Source organism: Pleurodeles waltl, chromosome 1_2 (genome assembly GCF_031143425.1).
Source record: "Pleurodeles waltl isolate 20211129_DDA chromosome 1_2, aPleWal1.hap1.20221129, whole genome shotgun sequence".
NCBI classification, from domain to species: domain Eukaryota; kingdom Metazoa; phylum Chordata; class Amphibia; order Caudata; family Salamandridae; genus Pleurodeles; species Pleurodeles waltl.
The window spans coordinates 203565386-203587137 of record NC_090437.1 but is presented as its reverse complement, the minus strand read 5'-3'; positions in this window follow the sequence as shown (position 1 = coordinate 203587137).

Here is a 21752-nt window from a genome sequence, read left to right as displayed (position 1 = left end):
GGAGTTCTGATTAGCAGGACTCCAGTGACAATTTAGAAAACAGTGAAACACACTGACAATCAGACCATAAACCATAACCACTGGGGTCCTTACTAGCAGGATCTCAGTGACACAGTCAAAATCACACTGACATCAGGCAGAAATTGGGGTAACATGCCAAAAAGAAGGTACTTTCCTACACCCCCTTCTGCTATTTATGAGATTCCAGATATTTCCCCCCTGCAACTTACCCTGCAATTGTGTTTGTTCTTGGTGGTCTGCGCTGTCCTGCAATTCCAGAGACCAGCTCCTCCGGGATGACCGCTGTGACCATCTCATGCAGGTCCTCTTGTGGTGCAGGACTTCCACCTCCAGTCTGCAGTGCTGTCTTTCGATTACTGGCCATTTTCTCCTTATTCCTGCACTTGCAAATCATGCCAGTGCTTCTTGCAATCGGTGACAATCTGTCTCACCTCTGCCACTCTGTTGACTTTGTGTACTATTGCCTGCCGTATGGCATCTCTCCTACCGACTGGCAATTTGGAGGTGATGAAGAGCTGGTGCTCCATCACCTGTCTGACCAGGATGTCATGCTCCCCCTCACTAAAGCAACACTTCCGCTTCCTCTACTCCTTCTCCTGTGACTTTGCTTGATCCTTCTGATTGGTACTTGGGTGGCCGTGGTCTTCCTGGGGTATCATCTGGCCTGCAATCTCCATCTTGTCTTTCAAATCGTCTTTTTCTTGCTTGTGCTTTTTTTTCTACGCTAATACGTTTAAAAATGGTGCTAACCCGTTTTGCGTCAAAAATACATGCCACAAAATGGTCTAGCACAACTTTTTTAGCATTGGCATGAGTTTTACTTATGGCATGTTTTAGTGGTTAGCATCATGTTTTTTATGCTGGCCATTCCTTAGCACCATCATGTGTCATTTGTTAAATATGGTGCAAGTATGTTGCTAGGGAATGACGGTAACACGCTATAGTGTTTGTATTCAATGTTTCACTTTTGCAGGATATTCTGGATAAGAAAACCTTGGAGAATCCACAAAAGCGATACCTCCCTGGACTCCTCTTAATGTTTACTTTTCATAAATGCCTAGGTTTGATAGGTTTCCCTACATGTTTGCCAATCCCAGGACTAATTAGTACACCCATCATAGTTAACATTATCACCACAATACATTTTGGGCCCTTCCCAGTCATGGGCACATGGCCCACACACACAAGTATGGCACCCTTTTTCTCTGGAGATTAGGGAATGCCTGGTGGCAGGTAATTTGTGACTGCCTACGGATTCCAGAGCTTCCCATCACAGAAAGATAAGGAAAATATGATTCTTTGTAAAGATATGTGGTGTAAGCCATGCAAATCAGCCCACCCTGGATACCACTGGGAGTCTAGTTTTCAAAAATGTACAGGTTGGCTAGGTTTCCCTAGGTGGGTGGAAGGAAGTTTTTGGATCCCCACAGATTTCAGAACTTTCTGTCATTGAAATTTGAGGGAAAATGTAGCTTTTAGTGAACGTTTGAGGTTTGCAAGGGATTCTGGATAGGAAAATGTGGTGTGAGCCACACAAGTCAGCCCACCTTGGATACCCCTAGGTGTCAAGTTTTTAAAACTGTACAGTTTAGCTACATTTCCTTAGGTGCTGGCTGAGCTATGGTAAAATATCTTGAGCTATCCACATTGAGAAAAAAGGAGCAGTTTTTGTTGAAAAATGCGGTGCATCCATGTGGTGTTTTGTGCCGTTTCCTTTTGAGGGCACTAGGCCTACCCACAGAGTGGGGATACCATTTATATCGGGAAACATGTGGGAGCACTGAATAGTAGAACATTTGTTATTACCTGTTGGATTTTCGTGCCTTTTAAATGTAAGCCAGGATATGAATAAGATGGCAGTTTAAAAACCACCCTCCAAATCATACACTATTCAGAGATGTAAAAATAACCACTGCTCATAAACTCTATATCTTATGCCCATTTCAGAAATACATAAGTTTCCTTGATACCAATTTTTCACTATGGCTGTTTCACTGCAAGAATTGGTCTATACTCGGAACTCAATCAAAAAAACAGTGTACGGTGTAGCTCATTTGTTGGTTCTGGGTACCTTGGCTTCCTGAAGAACCTAGAAACTCTATATATTCATAACCCGAAGGGTCCAGTGGACATAATAATATATAACGTTTGTCAATTGGCTATACTGACAAAACATTACAGATGAAAATTTTGTCATAAATGTCCTTTTATTTCCTTCTCATTTTCAATATTTCTTCATTGCAGCAGTTCTTTTCCTTGGCAAAACCTTGAGAGATCTACACATAAAACCACTTGCTAAATTTTGAATGTTGTCTCCTTTTTAGAAATCTACTATTTTTCTGGATCACCTATGGGTTTCATGCTGAATTCCACAACAAATTGGAAGTAGGTAGAGAGCACAAAAATAGGGACATTATGCTACCTCTTAGAAAAATGCCAAAACTATGGTACAAATTTATGGCCATATTTATGGGAAACGAACGGAGCACAATGCTGTGGCAAAATTATCAGCGCCGCGCTTTGTCATTTACCCAACTGCGAACCCCTGTATTGTCCCCTGCGCTGGTGCTAAATTTAGGTGCCAGCACCAACACAGGCATCCTTGCACTATCGTGCAAGGATGTCTGCGTTGAGGAGTGTGATTGTTTATGTGCGGCAAGGTATCCCTCCTGCACTTCAAGAATCACTAATGGCGCTTTGGCACTTCTGTGTGTGCTGCAGGATGCAGCACACACAGGAGTTCCAAAGCGTAATTTTCAAATGATTGTTTATGTGCAGGAAGGGACACCTTCCCACACATAAACAATAATTTCTGGCATTTTGATCTTTCCATGCATGCTGCACAGTACAGCATGCATAGAAAAAGCAAAAATCAAGGAGGAATAAATGTACTCCTCCTTGTTGTGCCTTAAAGTTTGGCGCTGCCTCTGGTCTACGAAATCTTGTAATTCTGAGGCAGCAAAGGGTGTTGCAGCTAACTGCATTGGAGGGGCCCATATTTACAAGGCGGTGTAAAGCCACAAAAAATTACGTTACACTTCCTTGTAATTATGAAGCAGAGGTTAGAGCCACTGGAGCGTCACATAAATATGCCCCTAAGTTTTTTTGATTTAGCTCTACATGTTCCTGAAAATTGAGAAGATGGTGACTCTAGTACAACAACCTGTTTGTGGATGTCATTTGTATGGAAAAAATCAGACAGTTTTATCTGGAGTGCTTTTTCCACATTTTTCTCAAAAAACTCCAAATATTGCCTTATTTCGCCTATTTTCTCTGTCCTCTCCAGGGGAACCCTGTGGACCTTTATGATACACAGGATGTTGGAAAAAAGTTATGCAGATTTGACCTGGATACCTTTTCTAGAAAAAGTAATTGAGCCCTAACTGCGAAGTACCCAAAATAGCCAAAAAAGGCCCATCACAGGGGGGGCGGGGGGTCCAGCAACTAAGTGGGTTTATTATTACAAGTCCATAGGCACCAAACTCTCATTCAGGAATTACACATAATGAATCTATTAAGCCATCCCCAAAGCTATCCTGAGGAGAGGGGTAGGCCTCACTGTAGTGAAAAACTAATTAGGGAGATTTTCACTACCAGAAAATTAAAATGCGTATGTCCTGCGTTTTACCTACACCTCACCCTGCCCTGTGGACTACCTAGGGCCCACCCTAGGGGTGAATTATGTGTGATAAACGGGGGTGTTTAAATCTTGGCAAGGGTTTTTAAATGCCAAGTCGACCTCACAGTGAACTGCACATGCAGGTTTTGCAGTGGCAAGCCTGAGACATATTTAAAGGGCCACTTAAGTGGGTGGCGCAATTAGTGCTGTAGGCCCACTAGTAGCATTTAATTTATAGGCCCTGGGCACATATAGTGCACTTTATTAGGGACTTATAAGTACATTAAATATGCCAGTTGTGGATAGACCAAAGTTGTCATGTTTTAGGAAAATGAACACATTCACTTTAGCACTGGTTAGCGGTGGTAAAGTGCCCAGAATCTCAAGGCCCACAAAACCAGATTAGCACAAATGTGAGATAAACAGGCAAATTGTTTTGGGAAGACCACCCAAAGGTTGTCAGGTCTAACACATGCTGACTAAACGTCCCATAACAATGGGCTAATAATGACTTATTGCTTGCATTCTAATCCTGATTTCCTGCCCCGTCAGTGACATGTGGCCATTCCTGGCAATATTTGGATTATCCATAGGCTAGCAGAAGTCCATCCTTGCAGATCATGACTCTTTCCAACAAAATTGAGGCTATCCATGTCTGATTAAGATCAATGGTGAAATAATTCTGTCTCTTTCTGCCACACAACAACAATAATCTTTGCCATAAGAGGGACAGTCTTGTATTTATTGATGATGAATGGACATGAAAGACAGAATGTGCCTGTGTATTACAATGGCATTTGTGAGTACTTGATGTAAATTACAAGATGATTGAGAATCATTTGATTTATTCTCACTTCACCTTAAAGAGTCTCAGCTATAGCCTAGTTGCACCTTCTTGGGGAGAATATTCTTAAAAGTGCCGGGTGGGAAAATGAAGTGAAAAAAGGTGCTATATACATTTTGAAAACTGATAGGTCATGTGCCCTTGCATAACCAGATTTGTCTTTACTCGTGGTAACATATGTAGGTCTATAACCAATTTTTAGGTGACTTGAAGCTGAAACAACAATCTGCTCTTTTGCTAAAAAATCCTTGAATGTTTACTTTGGGAGGGTGAGTTCCTTCACACCTCGTAAATTTTTACCCAATTTATGTGATCATTGTGCTGTAAAATGCAATTATTGCCCTACATGTTTTTCATTTTTTATTTATTTCTGAGGGGAAGAATCCCCATACCAATATTCAACAAGGTTTTTGGCTCCTTTACTCAATTGCTACTATTAAAAAAAAACATTTACACCCCAAATATTTCAAGGTTCACCAGGCACCACTGGGTGAATCTACAGTAGAACACAGGGGGAAAATGACCTCTGCTGCCTGTGTTGGAAATGCATTTCACTCCTCATGTCAGACTTTTTTTCTGATGTGAACGAGAAAGATATTTGAGAATTTATACGGAATGTGTATCTATTTTAGCTTCCTAGAGCATTAATCATAATTTGTATGGTGAAATGAAACCCCATATTTTGGTGATTTACTACTGTCTCCTCTACAGGAAATAATTTCAATTCAACAGCTCTCTTTCCAAGTACATGGCTTTCAGAAGTGCCTTACTTGCAAAGTATATAATGTTAATGTTCTAGTAATTGATTAGAAATATATGGTGAGGCATCAGTAGTCCAGAGTAATCAACTGAGAAACTGCTGCTACTTTTGGAAGCACATATTGTACTTAGAACACCAGCTATTCATCTCACAAGGATGAGACAGCTATTCACAAATGTGCCCTGTTTTAGTTTCAGAGCACTGTACTTAATTCCCATGGGATAATCGTGAAATAAAATCATTTTCTCTCAAACATGGTTCATCTGATTCAGGGATTAGCGATTTGCAGAGTTTAAATTCACCTTGGAAAGTGCCACAATCCTTAAATAAGTACAATACCACAACAAATGGTTAATATTGTGACCATAATCTAATACCATCCATTCTGTATGTTCCTTTTTTGCCCTCAAAGCCAGGGTATCACTGTAAAAAGAATTCAATGGAACAAAATGACAAACCTATGTCACCAATAAAAATCCAACAGGTATACTTCTTGTATCTTTCCACCTAAATAGTCCCAAGAAAAACACAACATCTTATGAACAATTTTGTGGATTTCCAACCAACTTTTAAGGGTATGATTTACACACAGGTCAGTAACTATGGTAAATAATTTTGTTTAAATAATGTCAATGTCACAAAATTTTCAGTTTGGTGCAGCAATGATCAGAAACAATTCTGTCCATCAAAATATAAACTGACAAAGCAGCCACTCTTCAACGAAAACCACAACCAGGATTTAGCAAAAAATGAAATGTATGAGATAAAAAGAAATTAAATCCTAAAAACTCATATACTGTTATATTTTTTCAAATCAATGAAGTAATCAGTGATGTTGCCAGTAGGTAGTTATAGTGGGGACCTAGTTTCCATGGGAAGTGTTTTTGTTTTGCTAACAGATCTCATGGTGGATGCTCAGCAGCTCCAACAGATCTCAGAGTCTCAAAAAAACATAAAAAAAGAGAAAAGGCCAAGTAGGAATCCTCTGACCCCCTAGGTCTGGTAGTGGGGTCTGTCAGGAACCCTGTCAAGACCAAAAAATATATCTTTTTATGTTTCCAGTAAAATCCTAGAGGATCGGCTGATCCGGGGAAATATTTTGAAAAACCAAATGCTGTCTCCAGCGCTTGTATGTATTTGAGACCTGCGGTGGGCCAGGTCCAGGTGGCAAATTATTTGATATGTTACGGGGAGGGAGGTGCATGCAGCCCCCTCCCTTTGGCTGATATGGGCTCTAGGGAAACCACCTCCGGGCCTAAGCCAATGTGAAATTGTGAGGAGGAGGTCGAGCACCCCTCTCCTTAGGACTTTGAGGGCCCTGGGGACTGCCATCTCCCCAGAGCTTGGCCTTTACAATAAGAGAGGGACTATGACAGCACCCCTCTAGTGCCCCTTTAACCACTTCTGTGCCGTGGACGGAACGGTTACGTCCTGGGCACAGAGTTCAGAGGGAACACTAGCGCTCAATCTGTGGTCTTCCCTCCCACCCACCAAAGGCAGGGATGGAAGGGGAAGCCCTTCCCCTTCCACCCCCAACAAATCCCCTGACCCCCCTGTGACGTCAGCGCGTGATCGCACGCTGACCTCTCAGAGGCCTCCTCCCATCGCGCTGGAAGCTCAGCTTCCAGCACGATCGCAAGAGAAATGCAAAGCATTTCTCTTCCGATCATGTGATGGGGGACCTGAGAGGCTTCAAAGGGAAGGAAAGGGATTTACTTCCCTTTGAAGTCTCTCAGAACATTTGAAAAGCAGGATCGTAAAGCGATCTGGCTTTTGAAATGTCCACTAGACACCAGGGATTATTTTAAAAAAGGAAACTGGCATGAGGGGACTGACCCCTTGGGCAAGGGTCGCTCCCCAGAGGTGCTTTTTTTTTCAAGGCCTTTTCTGCCCCCGGGGGGATTATTTTTATTTTATTTTTTTTAGAGGTGGGGAGCGTTCCCTTAGGCAAGGGTCGCTCCCCTGGGGGGCAAATTATATTTAGGCCATTTCTGCCCCACTTGGGGGCAGATTGGCCTATTTTTATGAGGCCAATCTGCCCCCGCGGGAGCAGAAACCACTAGACACCAGGAAGTTTTTTTTTTTTAATGAAAATTTCACGCAAGGGGAGCATCCCCTTAGGCAAGGGCCACTCCGGGGGGGGGGGGGTGATTTATTTTAGGCCATTTCTGCCCCCCCTGGGGCCAGATCGGCCTATTGTTGTGAGGCCGATCTGTCCCTGGGGGGGCAGAAACCTCTAGGCGCCAGGGATAATTTTTTCTTGTTTGTATTTCTTGTTTGTTTTTTTAGAGATGGGGAGCAACCCGTTAGGCTAGGGTCCCTCCCCTGGGGGCAAATTGTAATTAGACCATTTCTATTAGGTCAATCTGCCCCCAAGGGGGCGCAGAAACCACTAGGCACAGGGGATTTTGTTTTGCACCAATTTCATGCAAGCAGAGCGACTCCTTAGGCAAGGGTCGCTCCCCAGGGGGGCATTTTTTTCAAGGCCTTTTCTGCCCCAGGGATCTTCTTTTGTTGTTGTTTTTTAGAGGTGGGGAGTGACCCCTTAGGCAAGGGTCGCTCCTCTAGGGGGGAAATTATATTTAGGACATTTCTGCCCCACTTGGGGCAGATTGGCCTATTTTTATGAGGCCAATCTGCCCCCCTTGGGGGCAGAAACCACGAGACACAGGGATTTTTTGTTGCGACATTTCATGCAAGGGGAGTGACTCCTTAAGCAAGCGTCCCTCCTCGGGCGGCATTTTTTTTCAAGGCTTTTCTGCCCCCACTGGGGGCAGAAACCTTTAGGCGCCAGGGATCTTTTTTTTTGTTGTTGTTGTTTTTTAGAGGTGGGAATTTATTTTAGGCCATTTCCGCCCCCTCGGGGGCAGATAGGACTATTGTTGTTAGGCCGATCTGCCCCCGGGGGGGGCAGACACCTCTAGGCGCCAGAGATAAAAAAAATGTGTTTGTTTTTTTAGAGATGGGGAGCGACCCCTTAGGCAAGGGTCGCTCCCCTGGGGGACAAATTGTATTTAGACCATTTCTGCCCCCCTTGGGGGCAGATTGGCCGATTTTTGTTAGGTCAATCTGCCCCCAAGGGGGGCAGAAGCCTCTAGGCGCCAGGGATAATTTTTTTTTGTTGTTGTTTTCTTTTTTAGAAATGGGGAGCGACCCCTTAGGCAAGGGTCGCTCCCCGGGGGGGAGGAGGGGCACATTTTGTTATAGGCCATTTCTGCCCCCCCGGGGGGGCAGAAACGTCTTGGCACCAGGGACTTTTATTTTATGGTGTTTTTTTTGTTTGTTTGTTTTTTAGAGGTGGAGAGCGACCCCTTAGGCAAGGGTCGCTCCCCTGAGGGGCAAATTATATTTAGACCATTTCTGCCCCCCTTGGGGAATCCATGAGGAGGTGACTTGTGGGGCTCTCACCAGGTTCTAGATCGGCCTATTCTTATTAGGCTGATCTGCCCCCGGGGGGCAGATACGTCTTGGAACCAGGGAAATTGTTTTGTTAGGTTTTTGTTTGTTTGTTTGTTTTTTAGAGGTGGGGAGTGACCCCTTAAGCAAGGGTCGCTCCCCTGAGGGGAAAATTGTATTTAGACCATTTCTGCCCCCCTTGGGGGCAGATCGGCCAATTTTTGTTAGGCCAATCTGCCCCCAAGGGTGGCAGAAACCGCTTAGGCACCACGGATTGGTGTGTGTATGCGTGTGTTTTCTTTAGGGTGCAGCCCCTTGGGCAAGGGTCGCTCCCCTGGGGGACAAATTGTATTTAGACCATTTCTGCCCCCCTTGGGGGCAGATTGGCCGATTTTTGTTAGGTCAATCTGCCCCCAAGGGGGGCAGAAGCCTCTAGGCGCCAGGGATAACAAATTTTTTTGTTGTTGTCTTTTTTTAGAAATGGGGAGCGACCCCTTAGGCAAGGGTCGCTCCCCGGGGGGGAGGAGGGGCACATTTTGTTATAGGCCATTTCTGCCCCCCCGGGGGGGCAGAAACGTCTTGGCACCAGGGACTTTTATTTTATGGTGTTTTTTTTGTTTGTTTGTTTTTTAGAGGTGGAGAGCGACCCCTTAGGCAAGGGTCGCTCCCCTGAGGGGCAAATTATATTTAGACCATTTCTGCCCCCCTTGGGGAATCCATGAGGAGGTGACTTGTGGGGCTCTCACCAGGTTCTAGATCGGCCTATTCTTATTAGGCTGATCTGCCCCCGGGGGGCAGATACGTCTTGGAACCAGGGAAATTGTTTTGTTAGGTTTTTGTTTGTTTGTTTGTTTTTTAGAGGTGGGGAGTGACCCCTTAAGCAAGGGTCGCTCCCCTGAGGGGAAAATTGTATTTAGACCATTTCTGCCCCCCTTGGGGGCAGATCGGCCGATTTTTGTTAGGCCAATCTGCCCCCAAGGGTGGCAGAAACCGCTTAGGCACCACGGATTGGTGTGTGTATGCGTGTGTTTTCTTTAGGGTGCAGCCCCTTGGGTAAGGGTCGCTCCCCATGGGGGCACATTACTGTTGGCCATATCTGCCCCCCTTGGGGGCAGATGGGCCTATTTTTGGAAGCTCCATCTGCCCCCAAGGGGGGGCAGAAAGCCCACCAGAGACCAGGGAAGTATTTTTTTCCCAAACTAAGAGGTTGGGGGTATGGCCATACCCCTACCCCAAATAAATGGGGCCAAAGTTGTTCTGCCCACCAGTGGGCAGATGGGGTAATTACCCCTGATCCACATCCCGGGGGCAGAAAGTCTACTAGATGCCAGGGAATTTAAATATATAAATATATATATATTGGGGTGGTGGCTACCAACCAGTATGGGCCTGGTTATGTCCCCACCCCAACTGAAGGGAGTAACAGTCTTTCAGCTCTCCCCTCACTATAAAACACCTTATCCCACAGGAAGCAAGAAGAGTTTTGATTATTTTGAGTTTTGGTTTTACATTTGGCCCATGAGAGCTTGGCTAACTCTCAAAATCGTCCCGCTTGGAATGGTGAGGGCTACACTTTATGGACTTTGGGACGATGCTATGTAGAAAAATCCACAAGACCTAGACACATCTGAAAACTAAACATATGGGTGATTCCAGGGTGCTGTGTTTCACATGCACCCCGCCCCATTTTCGTACCCACAATGCCCTGCAAACCTCCAACTTGGCTGGAAATCACACATTTTTCCCATGTTTTTGTGATCGAACCTTCCGGAATCTGCAGGAATCCACAAAATTCCTACCACCCAGCATTGTCTCCTCTATACCGATAAAAGTTCTGCTGCACTTGTCAACCTAAAAATGTTTTTTTGAAAACTGCCCTTTTGAACCTCCTATGGTTCCCTCTCAATATCGACATGTTTTTAGCTCTTCACTTTCACAAGCACTTGGCCCACCTACACAAATAAGGTATTATTTTTACCGGGAGACTGAGGGGAACATTGAGTGGTATGAAATTTGTCCCAGTGCGGTAATCCCATACAGAAATGTTGGAAAAATTTGATATTTTAGCTAAATTTGAGGTTTGCTGAGGATTCTGGGAAAGAAAACATTGGGGGATCCAGGCAAGTCACACCTCCCTGGACTCCCTCGGGTGTCTAGTTTTCAGAAATGTCTGGGTTTGGTAGGTTTCCCTAGATGGCTGCTGAGCCCAGGACCAAAAACGCAGATGCCCCCCGAAAAAACAGGTAGTTTTGTTTTTGATAATTTTGATATGTCCAAATAGTGTTTTGGGGCATTTTCTTTCGCGGACAGTAGGCCTACCCACACAAGTGAGGTACCATTTTTATCTGGAGACATAGGGGAACACAGAATAGCAAAACAAGTGTTATTGCCCCTTGTCTTTCTCCACATTTTTTCCTTCCAAATGTAAGACAGTGTGTAAAAAAGAAATCTATTTGAGAAATGCCCTGTAATTCACATGCTAGCATGGGCACCCTAAAATTCAGAGATGTGCAAATAACCACGCCTTCTCAACACCTTATCTTGTGGCCATGTTGGGAATGCAAAGGTTTTCTTGATACCTATTTTTCACTTTTTATATTTCAGCAAATGAATTGCTGTATACTCGGTATAGAATGAAAATCCATTGCAAGGTGCAGCTCATTTATTGGCTCCGGGTACCTAGAGTTATTGATGAACCTATAAGCCTTATATATCCCTGCAACCAGAAAAGTCCAGCAGACGTAACAGTATATTGCTTTCAAAAATCTGACTTCATAGGAAAAAGTTACAGAGTAAAACGTGGAGAAAAATGGCAGTTTTTTCAACTCAATTTCATTATTTGTTTATTTCAGCTGTTATTTTCTGTAGGAAACACTTGTAGGATCTACACAATTGACCCCTTGCTGAATTCAGAATTTCGTCTACTTTACAGAAGTGTTTAGCTTTCTGGGATCCAGCATTGGTTTCTCACCCATTTCGGCCACTAACTGGAAGGAGGCTGAAAGCACAAAAAATAGTAAAAATGGTGGATGTCCCAGTAAAATGGGCAGACACTGAAATACTTTTTGGGGCCCCCAGGGGCCCCGCGGCACCCCCTACCGCCATCCTGTTCGTGGCGTGAGAGCCGCCGCCATGGAGGATTCAGACGGGCAGCGGAAAGTCGGCGGTACACCGCTGACTTTCCGTTTCTGGCCGCGGCTGAACCGCCGCGGTCAGAATGCCCAGCGGTGCACCGCCAGCCTGTTGGCGGTGCGACCGCCGACCTCCGCCATGGCGGTAATTACCACCATGGTCAGAATGACCCCCAAAGTCTGGGATCGCTAGGATGTTGGAAAAAAAGGATGCAAATTTGGTGTGGGTAGCTTATGTGAACAAAAAGTTATGAGGGTCTAAGCGAGAACTGCCCCAAATAGCCAAAAAAAGGCTCGGCACAGGAGGGAAAAAGCCTGGCAGCGAAGGAGTTAAGGTTCAGGGGACTATCACCTGCCCAGGGCATGGCCAAACCGTAACTGGGAAGGGGCTGCACGGCCCACCTCCTTGGCCAATTTCAGCTTCAGGGACCAGCACCTTGCTGGGGCTGGCCCTACAAACAGAAAGGAGGGGTGCCATGTGGCCCCACTCCTGGAGCCAATAATAACCCTGAGGACTGTCACACCCCCAGGGCTGGCCCTTGGGACATAGCAGTTCGCTGTTGCTTGGCGTGAACTATGACTGTTTTAATGTCCACTGTCAAGTGGGCAGGAAAACAGATAAAACAATTGCTGTTGCTTGCAAGGACCAGCATTTCTTGCTGGTCCCTGCAAGCAGGAGCAAAGTGACCACGGGGGAATCGATTCACCTCTGTGTCTCGCAAAAGTGCACACTGGGTGCCCTGGGTGTGTGTATATATATATATATATATATATATATATATATATATATATATATATATTTATAAGCTACAGGGTCTCATTTGCAAGTTTTTGCCACATAACAGTGCAGCAGGTTACTTTTCTGTGTTTCCCTGCCTCAAAAGAAAAGGGCAGGAATGCACTGTATCTATGAAATACGGTGCATTCCTGCCCTTTCCCCTGCACTGGCACACAATTGGCTGCAATGCACCAATGCAGGCACCCTTGCACCATGGTACAAGGGTGTCAGCATTGTAGGACTAATTGTTTTTGTGAAGGAAGGAACACCTGCAGCCAACCACTCCATGCACTGCCGGAAGCTGTGTGTGGCATAGGGTGAGAGCAAGGCAGGGGGTTGGCTGCAGGGCCTGGCAATAGAGAAAACAGTTTTTTGCCCTTCGAGATAGAGGGGTATAAAAGATATATGAAAGTCGTTGGAAAGATTTTTCTTTTGAAATACTATATCCCTGTAGGATGTCTCTGCACACTAGGTCTTGATTGTTGAAAGAGAAGCTCCCCATGTGTCCTTTCTCCTGGATGAGAGTAAAAGTTTTAATTGAGGATAATTGGGATGTAATTTATTGTTACTGTCTTATTTTAATTGTTTTGATGTATGAAACGTTACATTATTTGAATTAAGAAATTCCTCCAATTATTTGGGAACAATGAATGAGAATGACATCAATTTAGTATTAGTTAAGGATAAAGGACAGACTATGGGCATATTTATAAGCCCCTAGCATCACCTTGCGCCACATTTGCGGTATATATTTTTACGCAAATGTGGTATTATTGTGGCATTAGCTACATGCCATATTTACAAAGTGGTGCAATGCTTGCACTGTGCCACTTCGTAAACCCTTTTGCCACATTATGCCTGCGCCAGTCATAATGTATGCAAGGGAGAGGTGTTCCCCCATTAGGGGGGATGACAAAATGGCGCAAGGAAATCTATAAGATTTCCTTGCACCATTGTTTTGCCACTTTAATGCTTGCTAAGAGCAGGCATTAAAAGGGGAATACCAATATTTAAACTGGGCCCCTATGTACTCTACAGGAGTAGCACCAACATTTTGGCGCTACTCCTGCAAAGTACATGAATAGCGTCACTTAAAATGACACTATTGCCCCTACTTTGCACCATGGTGCATCATATTGAAATATGGGGCACACGTGGTGGCAGTGTGGGGGGCAGCAAGGGGTGTAAGGAAAGTGGCGCTGTACTGGGCGAAGCACCACTTTCCATATATTTGCACATATTTGTTGCATATTGAGTCTTTTTCTATTACTGTTTGGGAATTTCACACACACGCCCATCCATGAGCAAGGCTCAGTTTATGAGAACGGAAACGCGTCGGTCCATGGTAGCATGCCATATTATTGTAATTTTGTTGAAATAAAGCATTAAGGAGTGCACACAGGAGCTGGGAGTATGGCATTTCTCTTTCCTGAGCTGGAGAAAAGAAGTGAGATCACTGTGTAACAGGTGTCTATTTCAATGTGTCAAGGCCACCCTGTGAGGGCTGGACATCTCCCATAACGAATATATATATATATATATATATATATATATATATATATATATATATATATATATTGAAAAAAACAAGGGTTGCAGGGGTGTTAAATTTAGGATCAGATTTTACACACTGAAAAGTCATAGAAAAAGTCATAGAAATTCAGTCTGGGCTAACTATAAGCCATGCACGGCTTATGACCTCACATATGACATCACCCATGACATGTTTTATGACATCACGTATGACATCACTGTAGACATCTCAAATGACATAATTTATTAAATTACTGATGGCATTATCCAATGGGTGTGTTAGTTTATTTTATAGTTTAGATAGTGGTGGGTAACTACTATTAGTACTACTCCGGCTCATTTTTATAGCCTGTGTCCAGGTAATGGTTGCAAGTGTTTACAAAACACATGTACTCCTAATCCAGCATTGCTTTTTAGAGGTATTGAAAATGTCATAAATGTTTGCATTCAAGAGTAACTTTGTGTGCAGGCAACCGTTGTCTTTTATTCATTATACTCCACACAACCTTTTAGTTCTGCAGAAAACGTTTCCAACAGGAGAAAGATTCAACATAGTTGATACTAAGGGGCAGATTTATGAAAAGTGTCTGTGCACCTAGTGCAGCACCACTTTTCGTGCACCCCTCAGCGCCCCCTAACACCACCATGTGTGTGCCATATTCAAAATATGATGCACCGTGGTGGTAGTCAGGGGGGACTAGCGTCATAATTTTTGCCGCTAGTCCGGCAATTTGCAGGATTAGTGTAAAAAATTAAGATGCTAATCCTGTAAAGCACCCAGAGGCCCATTGAACACATTAGAACCCTCTTTTTAATGCCTGCTCTTAGCTCAGACGCTGGACCATCTGTGGAACCCTCTCCACCTGACCAAATGGTTACCATCCCTGCTGTTTTATCAAAACTGCAAGACATGGTGTCTCACTGTGGCTAATTCCATATGCCACTGGGACTAAAAATGTCATCTATTGTCCAGTTCATGGACACTGTGAACAAGCATAAGTGTTCATTTTTTCACCTCACTGTTCCACCTTCCTTTCGTCTTAAAGACTGAAGCCAGGTGCTTCTTCCAAGTTGGCTTCCCTTACTCCTTTTTGTTATCCTTGTTATTTTTGTTCTATACAAATGCCCCAAAAACCTTTTTTCAGACACGTTACCCCCAAAAAAGATTATTTTTAGAACTACTTCTTCTGGTCAAAGAAAGAGCTAACTAGATGTATTCTGTTTTTTTTCCCTACAATTCTGTGCATAAATGTTAATGAGTTCTTTTATATATACATGTATCATACCCTGCCTAAGTGAAATCAGAGTAGCACATCTGACTACTTTAATATTCACTAAGGGAAATTAACTTATAAAGTATAAAAGAGGACACTAGCAAATGTTCTGGAATGTCATCTAGAATATTAAAATGCATGTAGATGTGTAAGTGGGTGTCTCAGTTTATATGTGAGTAGCTGTATGCATGAAAGAGTCTATGGGAGTCACTATGACTCCGGCTGTGAGTGGTAATATGGCAGCAGTACTGCCAACCAGCTGGCGGTACATACTGACACATTATGAGAATGGCAGGTTGGCCGCAGCCAACCCGCTACTTCTCCCCTCAGATTGCCATGATGGTAGCAGCCACCGGGCCGGACATGTCAATCTCCAGCCTGGAGGGCGGCATAGTAACACCAACGGCATTTTGAGCCTCCCTACCACCATGGTTTTTGTGGTGTTAGGAATGCCACAAAAACCATGGCGTTAGGTGGCTCCCTACCTCCCTTCACACCTACCTGGCACCCCCCACAAATCTTTTATCCAAACTCCCCCCTTCTGATTCTCCCACCCCATACATGCAGACAAACGCAAACACACACCACGCATACACCCACTCACTCACATTGGCATACAGGCATTCATACAGACATACTTCCAATCATGCTCAAACACATTCTTACACACATTCACACTGACATGCATACACGCACTCACTTTACCATTCTTACACGCATTCACACACATGCATACAACCACGCAAACAACACTAGACACACAGGCGCATTCTGAGAGTGGGTGGTAGAGTGGCTGTATGGGTGTGTGTGAGTGTCTGAGTGGTTGTATGGGTGTGTCATTAGCTGCATGAGTGAGCATGAGTGTGTTAGTGGGGATGATATTGTCTGTGTGGGTGTGTAAGTGGATGTGTGAGTGGCTCTGTAGGCCTGTGAGTGGGTTTGAGAGTGGCTGTATGGATGTGTGAGTAGGTCTCTGTGTGACTGTGTGGGTGTGTCAGTCGCTGTGGAAGTGACTGTACAAGTGTGTTAGAGGTGTTGTAAATGTTTGAGTGGGTGTGTCAGTGAAGGTGTGAGTGGATGTGAGAGTGGCTGTATGGATGTGTGAGTGGGTGTCAGAGGGGCTGTGTGGGTGTCTAATTTGTGTTTGAATACTTGTATGGGTGTGTTAGTGGGTGTGTAAGTGAGTGTGTGAGTGAGTAACTGTTTGAGTGTCAGTGTGGTTGTGCAAGTGGGTCTCTGAATGACTATGGGTAAGTTGGAAGTATCTGTATGTATAGGTGTTTGAGTGTGCATGAGTGGGTGCATCAGTGGCGGAAAGGGACTGTAAGGCGGTGTCTGTGTAAGTGGATGTATTTTTTTTAATTGTAGGTTGAACACCCTCATGTAATCTCATACAACAATACTGCAAGACCTAATATGTCTTCCACATTACTTCAATAGATTGTGCCATTCATCTGTCTAAAGAAAGAAAAAAAAAATATGAATGAGTATTACAATATATAAAATTATACATTAAACCTGGAAAGTTTAGAAATGCACACCATTATAATAGTAATACATCACTGCAGATTTCACATGCTCCTATTGTATGTTATAATACAAATCAACATTTCATGGTCCCTTTTTTACTATTCTCAGATTCATATTTATACACCATAAATAATGTACTATATAAAGAATCATCCTTGAACATTGGGGAAAAACAATAACATAGACTGTATAAAAAGCCCTACAGCTGCACAGTACGTTTCTGCAAATGAGAAACACAGCACATCCTACACACTACAATTTTTAAGTTATCATTTACTCTATACTTACAGTACTAATCCAAAGAAGCTTATAGTGAAAAAAGGGACTTCATCATTAGAAGTGCTACAGCAGCACTACTAGATATATAATGCACACCAGCATAGGCAAAGCCTTATAAAGACATCACCTTTGGAAGGCAACATGATTCCATAAATCCTGATTATAAATCTAACAATAACTAGACTATTCTACTTTTACAATTGTCACCCTCCTTAGAACTTTGGCTCCAAAAACAAGATACAGGAATTTGGCAACTTCCAATGCAATCTTTGCTTGAATTTAGGGTTCCTATATTTACATTCTGTCCATCCACCTCTACTTTGTAGATAGACAGTGTAATGACGAGATCTAATACTAACTCCCTCATGAAAAGTTATAGTGATAGTAGTGTATGTTTTGCCAGAAACTGATATTTGTCCTTCTTTAAAATTAGTGATCGCAGTATCTAATTTACTGTCATATTACTGCATTGTTGTAGCATTAAAATTACATATCCCCCAGTTCTTGCTACATGTAAATTCAACAGAACATATGTTCGATAATTTGGCTGAACATTATTTTGTTTAGCTTTTCTCACTAATCTCTCAAAAGTCAAATTTCTGGAATCTGGTAATGTTAAAGAAATAAAACACTCTGATTCTATTTGTGCAGGTCATGTGTATAAGTAATCTTTACATTCATGGTACTACGAGTAACTATGTCCCATAACTCATTAAAATATATCAACTCTTCTCCTAAAACACAAACATCACCGTTAAAGTCTCTTGTGTATCCTCTTGAGTCTTTTAAGTAAACTGTTCAGATCTACTACACATATTTACAGTGTTTTGAATTAGTGATGCAGAATGTATTTTAGTTCTTTCACTATGCAGACAGTCCATCAAAACACACAGTGCAGAACAAAATACCTTCTGTTGTTTCTCTCAAATTGCATCTACTACACAAGGTAATGCAAACAAAACATTTACTACAACATTGTCATAGCAGCTCACACTTGAGGGGTTTGACGTTTGGTAACCAACAATATTGCCCTGATTTTCAAATTTTTGTTTCTTAACTTACTCCTCTTTCATTTCTTTCCTTTTAACAGCATCACTACACTGCTTTGGAACTTTCCACTTTGAAAAGATGGAATGTTTCTCATAAAGCGGACACTGTCCTAAATGAGGAGCATACAAACTTCTTAATCAGTTGTATCCCTAACACAACTTGAGCCTGTGTTTACTCTGCTCTCATCAAATGCAACAAGATACAAAGCATATAATGCCCCAACTCGAGAAAAAGCTACATATGACATACGCTCCTTAAACACTATACTACCAATATTGTATTAATAAATGCTACATCTAAACTTAAACCTTGTGATTTATGAATACTTATGAATAGTGACAACCTATACTAAAGAAATAGTTTCCATCAAACATATACATTTTTCACAAGCACAAAATGTGTGGTAGATGGTCCAATATGTTTTGAATTGTCAATCTGATCAAATTTAATCATGAGTTATTCCACCTCATTCCTATTAGAAAACTTATTAAAATCAAATACTTTACACTTAGCACCATTAACCAAACCTTCTTCAACATTTAAATGACGGCGTAATATCACCCTTCAGTTTTCAAATTGACTTAAACATTTCTCCCAATCCTGCAGTTTGTGATATCGACTTTTCTAATGAATCCAGTTTTGCTTGTAACTTTTCATTTAGAAATACAGGGACAGAATGCTGTTCCTTTTTATCTATTGCCTTCAGTTAATGTTTAAAGAAGATGACTTTACAGAACATGTCTTCCTTCTTTTGAAAGAATACCCACTCTAATATTTTCAACATATTACTATATTAAATGTTAGATACTTATTGCATATTCCTGATCAATTATTTGTATTCAAAATGGAACTAAATAGTCACATTCCCAATGCTTCTCAATGAATTCCTAACTTCATGCTGCAATGTTCTGAACAAAGGGTGGCCCTTCACAGGAGTAAATTGCAGTAGCTCTCCTAAAACAACCAAATGCTTTCCTCCAAATTGGACATCATAATCCATTCTCAGAACCGCTAGCATTCTTAAATGCACAAAAGAAGACATTGGCCCTCATTATGACCTTGGCAGTAAATACTGAATACCGCAGCACTGACTGCCACCAGCATACCGCCGCGGAGGCGGGCATTCGTCTGCCAGATTATGGCACATATATACAAAGCCGACAGAAAAGAGCCACAACCACAAATCCCCAAGACCCACTGTACGTAATAAACTGTTGGTACTACCACCCATACCATTATGCCACAAATACTAGGCCCTACAAATAATGACCAATGAATCATCACAGGTGATTTTCAACAGTGGTAAACCATTGGCGGTGAACACCGCTGCGGTGGATATGGCCACCCAAATACAAAACAAGACAACATTGGCCAGAATAAAAAACTCACACCTGACACAAATACACACACCCCACGAACCCAACAACAGCACTATAAAACACACCCCCCCATCACCCGCAATCCTTGGCTAACACATCAAGACCGCTACTCTTTGTAACGACAATTCAAAAGAGAACTGTACACACATATCACAACTACCAATTCATTCGACACGCACCACACCCCACACACCCCACCACATCACACATCATACTCTGCACAACCTACACACACTCCACAACACCTATGTCCCCACGAAAGCACCCCGTTTCATCAATGAGGAGTTGGGGGTCATGGTTGAGGAAATAGTCAGGGTAGAGTCACAGCTGTTTGAAGCACAGGTCCAGCAGATATCCATTGCCAGGAAGATGGAGCTCTGGCAGAGGATCGTGGAGAGTGTGAATGCCATGGGACTACATCCACGCACAAGGGACGACATAAGGAATAGGTGGAACGACCTACAGAGGAAGGTGCATTCCATTGGAGAAAGGCACCAGCTCGCCATCCAGAGGACTGGCGGTGGACCCCCTCCTCCTACCCCATAGCTGACAGCATGGGATTAGCAAGTCTTGGCAATCTTGCATTCTGAGGGACTCACTGGATTAGCAGGAGGACTGGACACTGGTGAGTCAATACTTACTACCTTTCACCCCCCCACACCTGAATGCCACCACGACCCCTCACCCTGAGACCCATCCCCCCACTCCAGCCCACACAGTGCACCACCACAATTACCAAAATGAAATCTCAAGCCCTGCATGCCGTACCCACTGCATTCACATTCCTTTCAGCCCTGCATGTACACCAACCACCAATATGTGCACAGCATGAAGAACTAACACTCCCACAATCCATCACAATACACAAACAAAGGTGGTAGGGCAACAGCAATAGTATACGGGAAGCTAGTGATGCAGAATATGTCACAGACATGCAGCATAATACACTACTTACATCCCCACAGGTGCCCCAGCCAATCTCAGCGGCGAGGAGGTTCCACGGCTACCCAGTCACCCACCAGAATATACCCCCAGTGATGACAGCAACTCTTGAGCTCTGGATCTGGATGAACTCCAAGGCCCATCAGTAACCACTTGTCAGTCGGCTACCCCAGCCCACACCCTGTCCACTACTGAGCCTCCCCCGTCAGAATCCAACACCACAGCAGCCACCCAACGTCCCGAGACCTCGGTCCCCAGGACACATCATCCAGAAGTGTGCCCACCTGTAGAGGGACCCCAGTCCACACATCACGGGCAATACAATGAGGGTCCTGGGGTCAGTGGGAGTAGGCACACAGCTCAGGGGACACAGGCACAGGGGTCACGGACAGTCGGAGGCAGCTGAGCGTCAGGGGAGGACAGGCCAAGTAAACCTTCTGCCCACGAGGCACTCACTAATGTCCTGGGGCCTTAATAACAATCCCAGGACAAGATGGGTCAGGTGAGAAACATCATGCAGGAGAACTAGCGACTGCAGGCAGAACACTCCCAGGAGATCAAGCAAGAATTGCAGGCCCTCAACACCACCATGGCCTCCATTGCAGGGGTGCTGGGTGACATGACCAACATCATGAGGGATTACACAGCACATCAGCGGGCCCTCACCACTAGCCAGTGTACTTACCAGTCCTCCACATCTGCTGCAGCTAGAAGACAGGAGGCCTTGTCACAGGACCCACAGACCACAAGCACCTCTCCCCCTGCAGAAGGTGAACCACCCCGCAAACGGTCCCTGTGACCCAGACAGACACCGGAGACAGTTGCCAAGACCAGGACCACTGCCAGGAAAAGAGCCCCTCCTGAATGTCCCCCTTGATTTCCACTGTGTCACCTTGTCCACTTTGAACACCCATTGCTCCCATTCCTATGGCCCCTTGGACACTGGACCTGTGCTACAAACAGACTGGCCCTCTACACTGGACTATTCCTAACTATCACCCCACTCTACTGCACTTTGCATTGTATAGAAATTTTCAATAAACACCCTTGGACACACCTTGAGTAATAGCGCTTTATCTGAAGGTAATGTACAATGCATTGAACTTTGATAAACTGCATGATCCTGTGTAAATGTCTAGTAATGTGTTCATCTACCCTACAAATGTGTCTCAGCAGTCTGTACACATCACAGCGTTATACTGTTGTAAACACAGCA